The following is a 9261-nucleotide window of genomic DNA, read 5'->3' on the forward strand; positions in this document are numbered from 1 at the left end:
TCAATTTGAAGAGGCGGAGCTCACACGCTCTAGCTAAAAAACACACTATTCACAATAGCTAAACTATGCACTTCTAGAAAATTTTGACAGTGCCATCGTGTCTGGCACGTGCCAAAACCCTAAAATACACCTTAAGTTCACCCTAATCCGATGCTAAACGAGCAAATTATGAGCAAAATATGCTCCAAAATCAACTATTTTGGGTAGCGACTTGTTTTTCTGACCTTGGCTGCTCCTCATGCCTTACTCTTTGGATTCGTTGCAGGTTTTTTAAGTATACACACTAGGGCCTCAAACTTGGGCACCCTTGGCCTTTCGTTTGACCCCAAACGCGACCCCCGGACGAGCCAAAACGGTCCCTGTCAGCGTCGGCAGTCTTTTCGTGTCCTTCCACACACCTGGCGCCGCCAAGCCAATCAAATGCTTCCCTTTTCCCTCGTGCTCATGGAATCCACATGAAGTGGTCCCCGTCTCCAGCACTCATGATGACCGTTTGCATAACTGCCCATACGGACTCGCATCTGCACTCATCATCAGCATCTGCCCTTTACACGTCTTGTGGGACCCGCAACCACTTCTTCTTGATTCCTTCCGCATCCAACTTCTTCAACATGCCACTAAGCATGAAGATTTCTCGAGAAGCTAATGGGACCGACAACTCCCTTTTACTGCCTAAAAACATCCGAATACAGCTACTAGTGAAAAATAGTAAACTAGGCACACACTGTCCTGCCTGTACACATGTGGGCCCCACCATGCAAACAACTCCTTGGTAGAGATGATCACTTATTTTTCGCCCATAATTGGTAATCATAATAAAACTGACTCGCGGCCATAAACAGGGTATCCACTGCGCCCTCTATACAAAGTGGCCCCCACATAGCTGACTAGCCTCGGATATGGGCATCCTTTATTCTGATGCACCATGCAAGAGTAAATACACATGCCATAAAAACCATGCACAAAAACTGCGTGACATAGTTTTCCCACCCCCTAGCCTGCTAGATCATTTATGATCAGTAGCAAGAAAATAAAAGCAAGACCATTATCCACCTAGATCAAAAGGAAATTGCTTGACATCACCATCCACTTTCCCCACATTGTGATGAAACAAAGATTGCGTTATAGCATACCACACATCAAACACAGGAGCCATAGAATCCTCCTCTTCCACCTCTTCATATGCATCCACAGTCTTTCTCCACGCATCATCATCCATGGGCACTTGCTCTCGACATAACCCATGAAAAAGCACCTGACCCGCAACAAACATCTTTGTCCTCAACACATGTGGCATAACAACGGTTAGCATCCAATTGAGCATCTTTGAAGCCCAAGTTCCAACATCCTCACCGCAAGCACATGCCAATTCACCTCCTCTACAATGGCAACATCAATTGGTGCTTCAATGTCCTCCAAGATAGGCATCACAACATCAACCTCCAACTCAACCTTTTCAAAATTCTTGCCATCTATGACCTTTGCCTTTAGCATTTCAACCACAGGCATAGAAGCCTTTGTCACACTTTCAACCATTGGAGCATTTAAGTCCATTGTTGGCTCTCGCTCATCTAGGCTGGCTACCTCCCATCCATCACCATCAAGCTCCTCATTCACATCATCATGATCTTTTTCAACCAAAGCTGTATGCACATCTTTTAGGGCATTGCCAACCCCCTTGGTGTCACTGATACTACAATAAGATAGGATGGTGAGGTTAGACATGAGTCCCACATTTGGCGTGGCTACCGGGGATTGAAGAGACCTAAACTAGGGAAAAACACAAGAGTCTTGTGTAATTGTCCTTTAACTTCCTCTAGGTTCGCCTAGAGTTCAAAACTCTCTTTTAGAAACTGCATAGCTTAAGATTGTCGTCTTTTGCTGTGTAGAGGTAGCTTGGAAGTAATCGTACTTGCTGAGTACCTTTAGGAATGTAGGATTGTGGATTTAGATTAGGATTTGGAGGATGATTGGTAGACGAGACAAGTCTTAAGATCAAGACTCTGAAAACATAAAAAACACAAGAAAACGAGTGTTTGTGGACACTTTCCACAACCCCATTGCATGAGAAACTAGGAGTAGAGTAAGTAGGATCCGAGGTGGATTTCGTAGCATTTCTCTCTCTGAAAGAATCAAGTGTGAGTTGTTATGTAAAGTTGCAAAATTTCAGGTCTACGGCTAGAAATAGCACGAAAAGACTCCAATTCACTAAATCCAACTGGGGAGTAAGCCTAAGAGTTGTCTGAACCAGTGGGTAAGCCCAAGGACACTTTGAGGTAAAAATTTCAAGAAGTTGACCAAAACTCAGATTATTTACTTTTTCTTGATTTTTTAGGCCAAACTAAGTTTTGACTTGATTCATAGGCTTAAAACACATCATAAAAGGACCGTCCTTGAGAAAATTTCAAAAAAGTGCTCATTTCAAGCCTCAAGTTAATAATCGCGATTATTAACTTTTTGCTCTAAATTAGACTCATATCATTGATTCATTGCATGTGTACAAACAACTTTTGTAAAGGCCCAAAAGATTTGGATCACTAAACTGGTAAAAAACTGGGTAAAACTAAAGTTTGTACTGACTTTTTGAATCTTGAGCGTGAATTGAGGAAAAATTTATCCAAACTTGTTGAAAATTGATTCATAGGCTTATATTGATGTGATAAAGATGTGTATATGCTCAATTGACCAAAAACTTGCAAAATTTTGACAAAAGTAAATAATCGTGATTATTTACTTTCTGCCCTATTTTTGAACTTTTTTGACCAAGTTGGCACACCACAAGCTTTACCATGTTGTAATAGGCCCACAAACCAAATTTGATAAGATTTGGATCACTGGAGTGAAAACTGTGACAAAAAATTGCAAGATTAGTTTGCGGATAGATAATTGGTGACCATTTGACAAAACATTATCCAAACTTGATGAAAATTGGCTAGTGATCTTAATATAAGGTGCTTAATACATCTGTGTCAAAGTTGGGACATAAATTTGCAAAAAATTATCAAGAGTAAATAATCGTGATTATTTACATTTGCTTCAAAACTTGGTGATTTTGCAAATTTGAGTATACCACAAGGCCAAGCACATCAATTAGACCCCACAAATCAATTTTGGTAAAATTTGGACCACACAAGTGAGACTTAAGCTAGATTCTTGAAATCAGAGTCTGCGGACACGGAACAGTGGGTAAATTTGATCAAATTTTGTCCAAACTTGTTGAAACTTGCCCGAGGGCTATAACAAGTTGTATACTTGCCAAACCAATTCAAAAAGTGGAAAAAAGTGACAAAAGTAAATAATCGCGATTATTTACTTCTGCTATCCAGAGACTTCAAATTTGACCTTTGGGCTTATACATTGTTAGACCAGCATAATATAAGGCCACAGAGAAATTTTGGGTTCAATCAGATCAAAATTGGTACAGATACACTCAGTTTATAGATTGCAGATTAGACCTTTGATTTTGCTAAGCTGAATCTGAAAGTCAAAATTTTGACTTCTATAACACGAATTGAAGTGAAATATACAGACCAGTCACTGGAGTTCTCAAGAGCTCTACTGTCCTTATAGAAAAATAGCTAATTTGATAAATTTTGTACAGGAATCCGGTTGTAGACAAGGAATCAGTGGCTTGACAGGAAGTTGTAATTGAATCAAGTGGACATTGATGATAAGTCAATCCAAGGTGAATACTCTATCCAGGGCTTCATACGTCTATATGAACCTTAGATCCGGTCATATAATAGGAAATCAAGGCCTATTCGGGGAAAACACCAGTAGATTATCCACTCAAGAAAGCGTGAATCAAGGCAATTCCTTGCACACAATTCTTGAAGAAGTCTCAGACACTTTTTCAGATTCAACATCCGAAATGTCTTCTTCCTCGACTTACTCGAAAATTGGAACGAAAATGCGCTACAAGCATATCCTCTCTTTTTACAAGACTAATCATCATGGACACTACAAGAGGCTATTCATATTAGCGACGCTCAAAAAAAAATTCCCGGCGTCGCTATGAGTGTCGCTATAAGCGTCGCTAATTTACAAAGAAATTTGCGACGCTCATAGCGACGCCGACTGAGCTAAAAAAATAACAGCGAGCGCCCAAAAACTCAGATCTCAGATCTGAGTTTTTCGACGCCCTCAAGCAAGGAGCAGGTAACGCTCTTCCTCTCTCTCTCTCTCTCTCTCTCTCTCTCTCTCTTTCTTCTCCACACACACACACACACACACACGAGGAGAGGAAGGAGAGCCAGGTATGCTCCTTCCCTCTCCTCACTCTCATGTTCCCTTCCCCTCTTTCTCTCTCCCTCTCTCTCTCTCACACACACACACATACACACACACATAGTGTTTTTGAGAGAGAGAGAGAGAGAGAGAGAGAGAGAGAGAGAGAGAGAGAGAGAGAGAGTACAAACATAAACAAAAACGCACACACACATACATAAACAAAGAATGCACACACACATTGAGAGAGAAAAAGAGAGAGAGAGCATGCATAAACAAAAAACGCACACATTGAGAGAGGAAAAGAGAGAGAGAACATGCATAAACAAAAAACGCACACATTGAGAGAGGAAAAGAGAGAGAAAACATGCATAAACAAAAAAATGCACACACATTGAGAGAGAAAGAGAGAGAAACTAATTTAACGTCGTAGGAAACTAATTAAAATTAAAAGACCTAAAGATCTAGCCGACGAGGAGTTGAACTCAAGACCTATTATTCAAGAGGGAAATGGCATAACCAATCTATCATACTTGGCATGGGTGATAGAAAGGTAATACCATTTATCTCTTTTTATTGGCACACACATCCACACACGCACACACACACACACAAGAAGAAGAGAGTTATAACGTCGTAGGAAACTATCCTAAAAGACGTTAAAGATTAGGTTAGATGTAGACTTACATTAAATTAGATTTAGGTTTTTTAAAGTTAAATTAGATTAGATTTAGGTTTATTTATAATTAGATTTACGTTTATTTACGCTAGATTTAGATTTACGTTATATTAGATTAGATTTAGGTCTCCATAGACTGCGATGCCTGCATGAAGCGGGTGAAGAAAGCCCTCAATGGAATATAGGGTATTGCTGCCTTCACTCATGGTGGGCTCCGTCGATCCAAAAGTACTGGTGAAATGTCTTCAGAAGATAGGGAAGAAGGTGGATCTTCAGGGCGGCAAGAGTCACTACATCCCCGACACAATGACCATCTAGACAACCTCTAGTCATTCAACATCAACTTCAAAGTTAGTAACAAGAGCAAGAACGGTCTAAAGGGCCAATTGCTGTCGTCAGATGTGGATGGAGATGAGGCAGCGTCACCGCCGGAAGTTAACTCTCACATCTTTAGTGATGAGAATGCCAACTCTTGCCGAGTTATTTGAAAAATTATGTGTTAAATCAGTTTTAAGGTTCTTATAATCCCTGTTAGTTTAGTTCTTTGTTTTTAATATAACATAATTTACGTTAGATTTAGATTTATGTTATATTAGATTAGACTTAGGTTTATTTAGGTTTATTTAGGTTTACCCACACACACACACACACACACACACACACACACAAGAAGAAGAGAGTTTTAACGTCGTAGGAAACTATCCCAAAAGACGTTAAAGATTAGGTTAGATGTAGACTTACGTTAAATTAGATTTAGGTTTATTTTTAGTTAGATTTATGTTTATTTAGATTTACGTTTATTTACGTTAGATCGAGTCCACGCAAGAATTACTTACGGTTTAGGGTTTAGAGTTAGACGAATAGTGAAAAGATCTACTGTGAAAAGATGTTAAGATGCTGTGAAGTGCTACAGCTAGAGAAGAGGCAAAGGGGTTTTGTCCACTACATGCAGTATCATGTAGACGTGGGTCTATAGATTTCTTGTACCCACAAATATAGGTATTGACTAATAAAGATGAGATTATAACCCGGTGGTTCTGATCTCCGTGCACCTCTAGACCGAGGCGTGCGGGGATTGGACATGACTAGAGAATGTGAGGTAGAGAGAGAGAGAGAGAGAGAGAGAGAGAGAGAGAGAGAGAGAGAGAGAGAGAGAGAGAGAGAGAGATAAGACGAATAATGCCAATAGAATATTAAATTTGTTGTCCAGGTTATAAGATTTTTATCCTCAGTATGAGTAGTGACGAGGATGTGGGACCGTCCAACCGAAACACCTATCTCTCAGCGAGGGTCTTATGTCCTTGTAATCAATGCAAGCATGCTGTGCGACGGACAAGACGTGTTTCTTTGCCGCACGTTCACGAATTTGGCGAGTTTGATCCATCTATTATAGATCGAGTTGTTGCCAATTATAACTTGTCGGACTCTGACACTGGCCAACAAGCAGCAATCTTGCAACCCAATAGACGTGTTCGCAGGCGCTTTGGTCAAGCAGCATATGTGAGGCCACAAGATGTAGCCTCTGACAGCTCGGGGGATGATCATGCAGAGCACATTCCCAACGAGGCAATGTTTGAGCCCGAGATTGATGAAATGATCGAGACGATCATGGATTCAGAAAGGCTTATCTATGATGATATGAAAAGTGAAGCCGATACGCCATTGTATAATGGAGCACGTATGTCTAGATTGAAAGCACTCCTGGTTCTTCTCAACATGCAGGCAAAGTTTGGATGGAGTGACACTAGCGTCACAGCGCTTTTCAGGTGATCTATTACAATTAGTTTACTTTAATAAAACTCTAAATGTATAATGATCTGATAGATTTTTACACGACTTTATCATATTTTTATGTTATGTAGATTGCTTAAAGAGCACATACTACCAGCTGACAATGTGATGCCAGATTCCTGAGATGAAGCAAGAAAGATTTTGCAAAACTTGGGGATGGATTACAATTCTATCCACGCTTGTCCTAATGACTGCATTCTTCTCAGAGGGGAATACATAGACATGGAGAAGTGTCCGAAATGTGATTCCGAAAAATATCGAGTAGATCTCCACGGGACACAAATTCCACAAAAGGTTTTGCGACATTTTCCTCTGCTTCCTCGCATCAAGCATTTCTTCGAATGTAAGTCCATGGCCGCCCTAGCATCATGGCATGAGGAGAATAAATCTTCGGATGGTGTGCTACGAATTCCTGCAGATTGCGCAGCCTGGAAACATATAGATGGAACATGGTCGGATTTTGCCAGGGAAGCTCGAAATTTGCGCTTAGGCCTGGCTATGGATGGCGTAAATCCATTTGGTCAAAGATCAACATCTTACAGTGTATGGCCCGTTGTCATCGTCAACTACAACATTCCCCCGTGGTTGACTACGAAGAAGGGGCACCTATGGCTAAGCTTGATTGTGCCAGGGCGATATAAAGTGGGGAATATGGATGTGTATCTTCGTCCACTATTGGAAGAGCTACAACAATTGTGGATTGGCATAGAGGTGGTGGATATGAGCCGACACACAGGACGACGAAATGCTTTGATCAGAGGCATTCTAATGTGGACCATGCATGACTATCCCCGGCTAACAGAATGCTCAGGTGATCTATTGACACTCCTCACTCAGACACTATAAATCTTGTTTTTTCCCATAGTTGATCTATTATCATGTGTATACATGCAGGGCTTCAAACAAGCGAATACAGAGCATGTGTCACATGTGGACCTAGACTGAATGCACGTAGGGCGCCCTCACTGAAGAAGCAAATCTACGAAGGTCATCAAGCGTATCTTCCAGAGAATCATGTGTTACGCGACGGCTTTTTGGGAAGAGAGCCACCAAGGATGTCTGCACAAGCATGGTTAGAGCAGAAGGAGATGTGCGATGACGGATTGCCTCCAGGGATGAAGAGACTATCTCTATGGTACGAGTTACCATACTGGCCCCGACTCATGATCAATCACTTGCTCGATCCAATGCACATATTCAAGAATGTGGGTAATCTACTATGGGACCATCTGACCGGCAAGAAAGATACTTTGGGAGCCAGTGTTGACCTTAGAAATGTGGATCGTATGGAGCAATATTGGCCGCAAACAGCGTCTGATGGATCGATAAAACTCCCTAAAGCACCATGGATTTTCACAGGAGCCCAAGAACGCAAAGTAAAAGAGACCATTCGATCTTTGCGTACCCCCACTGGCATAATGCACTCGCTCCGAACGTGTTTTACTAAAGAAGGAAAGCTTACCGGTTTGAAGTCACACGATTGGCATAAAATGTGTCAGGTACGTTCATAGTGGACTTTAATATTATTGCATAAAATGTGGACTTTAATATCATTGCTACACATACTTTACAGTTTATTTTACCGGTTGCCATTGAGGGATGTTTGTCTCTCGACATCCGTAACACAATCTACAAACTTGCAAAGCTAGTGCAATGGATCTCACAAAAGGAGATCAAAGTAGACTCCATACCATTTGCCAAACTAAATGCTGCGGAGCTTGTGTGCATGTTTGAGAAACATTTTCCTACTACCATGCTAACCATTCAGGTGCATCTTCTTGTTCACATAGTTGATGAGGTGGAAATAGCTGGCACAATTCATTCCAGATGGATGTTCTTCTTAGAACGTTTCATGAAAACGCTTAAGGGATATGTGCGTAAAGGCACGTCCGGAGGGTAGCCTGGGAGAAGGTTGGTTGGTATCAGAGTCCCTAGTGTACATTGGAGAGTGGCTAGACGGATTTGATAAAGCCTGGGACACGCTATGGCGAACCATAGATGATGAGCGCATATCTGGGATTGTCATGTGCAATCTCGGTGTTGAGAAGAACATGACGGAAGATCTAGAGGCTAAAATCAACCGATTTTGCATGCTTCACAATCCAGTGATGCAAAAGTGGATTTCACAATATGAGGATGCAAAGCAAGAGCGACAAAGGGCACGAATCGAGTGGAGACCGGGAAGACGACCACCGATGCACTATCCGACGGTTCTGGAGAGCCTACCAACCTTCATGAGCTTAAGATGGTTGCACAACCCATTGAAAAGCGCACAACAATGCGGTGACGAAGTGACTGAGGAAGAGTGGGAATACTCTCGGGGTTGTGCGACCAAGGTAAGTTTGCAATGTATGACTAGCTAGTGACTTTATTTCTAAACGTTTGAACGGCCACTCATAATCTTTGTTCGTTGTAGTATAAGTCATACACAGCAGCATGGTGTAAAGGTCGACATTTTAGGGTGGAACGAATTGACAAAAAGCGTTTTACTCAAGATTGTGGAATCATGGCAAAAATTTGAACAGTCTAGTCGACGACGTTCCTCTGATGCAGATCCTGTGGTG

Source organism: Adiantum capillus-veneris, chromosome 20 (assembly GCF_014529385.1).
Source record: "Adiantum capillus-veneris isolate H3 chromosome 20, ASM1452938v2, whole genome shotgun sequence".
NCBI classification, from domain to species: domain Eukaryota; kingdom Viridiplantae; phylum Streptophyta; class Polypodiopsida; order Polypodiales; family Pteridaceae; genus Adiantum; species Adiantum capillus-veneris.